General features: G+C 49.6%; 1 long non-coding RNA gene across 1 annotated transcript in view; it reads left to right on the forward strand.

Annotated features, from left to right (window-relative positions):
* LOC111093346 overlaps window positions 1–2,742 on the forward strand; it is a 46,088-nt gene extending 43,346 nt beyond the window's left edge. Inside the window, exon 7 of the long non-coding RNA XR_005381798.1 lies at window positions 1,877–2,742. This is a non-coding gene — a long non-coding RNA (uncharacterized LOC111093346). The remainder of the gene's footprint in view (window positions 1–1,876) is intronic.
* The last annotated feature ends 3,258 nt before the right edge of the window (window positions 2,743–6,000 follow it).

Raw genomic sequence — 6,000 nt, forward strand, 5'->3', positions numbered from 1 at the left:
TATCTAGAAACACATTCTCTCTAATGGGACACAGAAGGAACATAACTGGACAGTGTGGGTTCTATAATGAAAACAAATACACAGGTGTGGGGAAAAGGCAAGACTTACCCCAGAGGATAGTCCTTTTGAAGGCATAGCTACAGCCAGGAAGGGAGCAAGGGATGCCTTCCAGGGCCTCTCAAATGCTGTCACATTAGCAGATGCTTATGCTGCCAGCAGGAACTTCCTCCCCAAACCTTAGCCTCCGTGGGCCCCTGCAGACTGGCCAGGGTGCCAGGCACAACCAGGGTGCTAGAAAGGGCATTGACCTTGGCTATGGCCTTGGGTTGGAATCTCCCTCTGCCACTGATTGTCTATGGGCAGCCCTCAAAACTCTCAGCTAGTCTCTGTCATCTCAGCACTAAATGGGGTTTCATGCATGCCTGTTCTAAGACAGGTTGTTGTCTTGAGCCCATTAGTTAATGCTTATGTGGTATTTCAGGGCCCAGTCTATATCCTCAGAGCAAGCACATGCCCTCCTGGAGTAGACGGAAGTGTCTCTGTACAGGGAGAGCAGCATGGCAGGTGTAAATGTTTGAGATGTCAGTTGTTCCTTTTGGCACCTGCAGAGTCCATCTTTGCAATTCAGAGTCAGGTGCTTGAAAAATCAGACCCGGCCTTGCTGAGGAAGGACAGCATGTGCAGAGTTGGGGTCAGCTTCACATCCTTGTAGGGAGGCTGCGGTGTCCTCATGGGTTAATGAGGAGAACCCAGAGCACCCACTCCGTGCCAAGCCCTGTGCTAAGCCTTTCACGCAAGTGACCTCCAATTTATATGGTCCTTATTCAGCTGATGGAAAATTAGTGCTTGGAGGATCCAGGTGGAGTCCCAGAGTCCAGTGCACTTCCTAACTTGCTGTGTGACTTTGGGCCAGTTGCTTGTTCTCTCTGAGCCTCCATCTCCTGATTTCCGACTCACATCTGCTGCAGTTCCCCGCCCCACCCTGACTTTCAAATCCTCTGCTGGCTGCTAAGCTGCGTTTCCTGGTAAATCATTGTAATCATTGTGAAGCTCTGTTGTTAAGACATGAGTGAGAGAGAAGCATTCTGAGTCACCAAAGAAGACATTAGTAAAAGTAAATCCGGAAGCATGAATCTGGAAGGTGGGGGAGAAACAGGCAGAAAAAGGCAAAATTAACCCCGCCAAAACCGCCTTGGAGGGATTGACCAGAGGAAAAGAAGGGGCGAGAGCCGAATACGTACTTAATAACCACCACTAAAGATCAATACTGGACCAAAATAGAATCCCACGTAGGAAACGATCTTGTTCCACAGCGCTGGGAAAAAAAAAAAAAAATTTAACATAGAGGAGCCATTTAAAGCAGAAAAAATATTTGTATGTAAAAGGAAATATTTTAGGTAGGAGTTGAATACCAAATGATTTTGGGTCTCTGTGGGGAGTAATGAGGCATAGCAAACACACAATTCTATATGCATGTAATATTATCATCGCACGCCTCGGAAAGCTTTTAAATCACAGAAATGCAGTTAGGGACCATTGTACAAAATAAACATCCCACTTGGTGTCTTGCCTGCCCTAAGTTCCTTGATCTAGAGCAGCGCTGCCAGATTTTTACAGCCCCATAAATTAACGTGGTGCTGATTTGATTGAGCTAAATTAATAAGACTTGTGCTTTGTTGCAAAATAACTATTACAGTATGTTGTGGGGACGCACTGCCGATAAGGAAATTGCCGCCTTTAACAATCCCACTGAAGTTTCATGGAGGATTTCAAAACCGATTTTAATTAAAACAAAAGCCGATGTGTGGCAATAATGTGGGTGTTAAGGAGAGAAAATGCAAAATGTCTTTTTAAATCCATTTTAATATGTCTTAAGGACTGGATGATCGATGTGGTGAGAGCCGGCGGCTGACACCGCGCCGGGATGCTGCCTGTAATCCCGCTTCGGCGACGTTGGCACCTTGGGCCCACCCGTGGGCTGCTGTGCTGGCTCACCACTTCCGGGCGAGGAGGGGTCAGCTCTTGAGTTGGGGCTCCATCGGGGGAAGACTTCCGTTCCAGGGGCTTCCTCCTCGGTTCCGGGGACCAAGGCAGAAGCTGAGCTCCATTCTCCTGGCTGCTCGGCACCGCAGCAGAGGCCAGCAGGCTGCAGCCCCGGCCCCAAAGGCCAGGCTCCCCCCAGCTCCCTGCTCACCTGTGACTGGCTCCCCAGATGCAGGTGCCAATGCTCAAGGCAGCCTCTGGGAACCCTGAGGGGCTTGTGTTTTAAGAAGAGACAGTGGGAGTGTGATAGCAAGAGGCAGCTGTGCAAAGTGGTCAGGCTGGTCACCTGCAGAGTGAGACCACAAGCACTAGGACCAGCGGGGAGGGCCGGCTCCTGAGCCTCAAAACTGGAACCACGGGGCGGGTGCTTAGGGCAGGCAGAGGCAGGGAACCAGGGCTGGCAGTGCCTGTGGTGTTGAGCACCCGGGGTGAGCTTGGTTGGTCTGCCTGCCAGAGGCACACTAAATCTGAACCTTCTGCTTCTCCATTTTCTCAGCTGTAAAATGGGAATAAGGAGCCAATTCACCTCACAGAGCTGCTGTGAGGACATGAGGTTGGTGCCTGGTATACTAAAAATGTAGGGCAGTCCGGGTGGCTCAGTGGCTTAGCCCCGCCTTCAGCCCAGGGCCTGATCCTGGAGACCCGGGATCAAGTCCCACATCTGGCTCCCTGCATGGAGCCTGCTTCTCCCTCTGCCTGTGTCTCTGCCTCTCTCTCTCTCTCTCTGTCTCATGAATAAACAAAATCTTGAAAAAAAAAAAGGTTATTGACAAAAACAGTGACAAAAATACTAGTTCCCTGTTTGTTTCAATCAGAGACAATTAGCCCTTACTTGAGCACCTGTGATACATACACAATACTAACAGAGACCAGGTACTGCTTTTTGAGGCCCTGTGAGGTCCTGGGTGCTGTTCTGAGCACCTGGTTCATGTGCGCCGCCTCCGGTGAGGGTTGGAGGAGCGAGAGGTGTTCCCATCACACAGTGTGAGCTGGGATCTGAACTAGACCCAGGTCGCCTGAAAGCCCTGCTCTGAACCACTAGGTGAGTGACCTTCAAACTTCTTTGAAAAATAATACATTTTCCCCACACGACCCAGAGAATATACACACAGCCTTATAACTAAAGTGGAAGTTTCACAAACATGATACCCTTAGTATGTATGATGCGTGTAATATTTTTATTCCATTTCTTTTGTAAAAGAAATTGTTCATGACTCACTAGATTCTTTGCAACCTATTCTTGAACCTCAACCTTCAGTTTAGAAGAAGCCACCTGCACCAGCCACCGTGTGGGAGACTTTCTGCGTTTCATATCATTTGACCCTCCTACCTGCCCAGGAGTTGGGTAGCCGTGTACCCGTTTTAGAAATGAGGAACAGAGATGGAGGAAGGAGGAGCAGCTTGGCCCCAGCTCTAACCATGCAGCTTGCCAGTGCTCAGCATCTCGACTGTCACTGCACCATATGCTCCTCTGAGGAAGTTCCCCATCCACCTGGTTCTTCCCCAATGTCCACCAGTGTCCAGCATGGAGCAGCCCCCCAGGAACTGTTGAATAAATCAGCGGTGTGTGTGGCCAGGGCACCAGGTCCTGTACTTGGCCTCCATAGCTCACCAGGCTCTGTTCCAGAGTTCTTTCTGGCTTCTCTTGGCTATCTGTCCTCCTTCCTTGTGTCTCCTGAAGGCAGGGGCCAGCTTGGCCTCACAGGCCTTCATCATGTCAAAGTGACCTTCACAGCAGAGAGGACTAGAAATACTTTCAGCAGGAGAGGAGGGGAGGGACCCTCTCAGGAACTAGAGCAGGGACACCTGCAGCTCATCACCTGGGAAGCCCAGGAGGAAAGTTTGACAATCAGAGGAGGCAGAGAGGGAAGTGCAGGGGAGCAGTGGAGTTGTTCATCTGTAGGAGCCTGTGCAGAGGTGGGGTTAGCTCCATATCCTTGTAGGGAGGCTGCGGTGTCCTCATGGGTTAATGAGGAGACAATTACAAGGCAGAACCAGCAGCCTCCACCAGAAGTTTGCCTTAAATACAGAGGGAACTGGGTCTGCCTGTTAACTCCCCTGGCTCAGGACTTGAGGTTAAGCTGTGGGATCCTAACCATCCTAATGAGGGAGTCCTAAGGATCCAGACAGTGCTTGGGTCTGGAGGCCCAGCAAAAGGCTGGAGGAGGAGACAGGGCACAGAAGCAAGCTTGGGCGCATCCTGAGGGCCCAGAGCCCGCAAAGGGGTGGGAGCTATGGGGAGACTGTCTCAGAAAACCTGGGGAGGAAGATGGTGAGAAGAATGCACTGAAAGGGGGCAAGGCCCCTTGGGAGGCTGTCCAGTCCTCCAGGCTCAAAGCTCCTTCCCCACAGGGAAATTTCCATCTCCCTTTGCCAGGGACAAAGGCTGTTTCCCTTGGCTGTTTCTTCCTTGGGTTTTATACTGAAGTGGCTACTCTCTTCTGTTCGTAGAAGATTCCATTTGCTTCAGAGCCAATGAAGAGGAGACCTCAGAGGGATGAGCCAGCACTTTGGAGAACTGGGTCCCCACCCTTAACCATATAGTAAGGTTGCCTCATCCATGCTCTGGCCATACTATGGCTGCCTCATTCTGTGGGGCTCAAGATAACCTCCTCTCTAAATCATACCCATACCATTTGGGCTGTGGGATCCAGAGTTGCTCCCTCCCGCTTGCTTGGTAGCAGAATGATGAATCTCGCCATTTTGAGCTAGCATACCTAGGTTGGTTCCTTCTTAGCTGAGTGACCTTGGGCAAGTTATTTTAGTGCTCTCAGTCTTAGTCCTCCCCATCTGTATAATGAGATATACTACTACTTATTTTATAGGGTTGTCATGAGGAGTCAGTGGACCCATTCATTAGTGAGAGCACCTAGTAAGTTATGGTTTTTGCTTTATTTATCCCTCATACAGGTACTGAGCAGTGTCTTAGCAAGGTCTGTGCTGGGTGGGGAGCTGGGATAAAGAACTGCATAAGATAAGGGCCTGCCTTCAAGGAGCTCAGTGCCCAGGGAGACAGACAATGAGAAGCTAAAGAAGCCTTGCTCTGGGATGGTGCTCATGCTGCAGCACACAGATGGACTTTGCCATGGGTGGGGTGTCCTACATGGATGGCCATGGTCTTGGGCAGGGGGCCACATTCCTCTGCTGGCTGCCTGCTGAGCACCTCTCATTTTCTGCTTTCTGCTGCATTCTGGAGCCTTGAGAATCCAACTCAGGACTTGAGACTCCAGATTCAGTGCTTCCCCTAAGAAGCCACAAAACAAAGATCCTATCTCCTGCTTCCTGCTGGCATCCGTTCCCCACCCCAGGACATCAGAGCAGAAGGAACCCCATGCATATTGGTTGGCTCTACTCTGTATGGAAGAGGAGCCCGAAGTCTGGCTGGAAAGGGTTTGGCTTGGGCCCTGCAGGGAGAAAGTCAGACCCAGCTGGGACCCAGCTCTCTCAACTCTCAGACTGGGGCTTTCCTACCCTGCTCACAACAACCTCTCCACCATGCACTCCCTCTTTTTGCTACAGTAGGAGGGGTTGAGAGCAGAAAGAGTAGGAACCTTCTGGACCAGGCCCACTTATTCTCCCCAGAAGCTCTTAGGTCTCACATTTGTTGGATTTTTCCTTTTTGTTTCCTAATTTCTTTTTTTAAAAAAAGATTAAAGCATCATTAACATACAGTGTTATATTAGTTTCAGGTGTACAATATAGTGATTCAACAATTCTGTACATTACTCAGTGCTCATTGTGATAAGTGTACTCTTAATTCCCTTTATCTACCCTTCCCCTACCTACCTACCCTCTTGCAACCACCAGTTTGTTCTCTGTATTTTGAGTCTGTTTCTTTGGTCTCTTTTCTCTCTCTCTCTCTCTCTCTCTTTTTTTTTTTTTTTGTTTCTTAACTTCCACATATGAGTGAAATTGTATGGTAGTTATCTTTCTCTGACCGACTTATCCTGTTTAGCA

The sequence above is a fragment of the Canis lupus genome, chromosome 30, assembly GCF_011100685.1.
Source record: "Canis lupus familiaris isolate Mischka breed German Shepherd chromosome 30, alternate assembly UU_Cfam_GSD_1.0, whole genome shotgun sequence".
Classification (NCBI taxonomy): domain Eukaryota; kingdom Metazoa; phylum Chordata; class Mammalia; order Carnivora; family Canidae; genus Canis; species Canis lupus.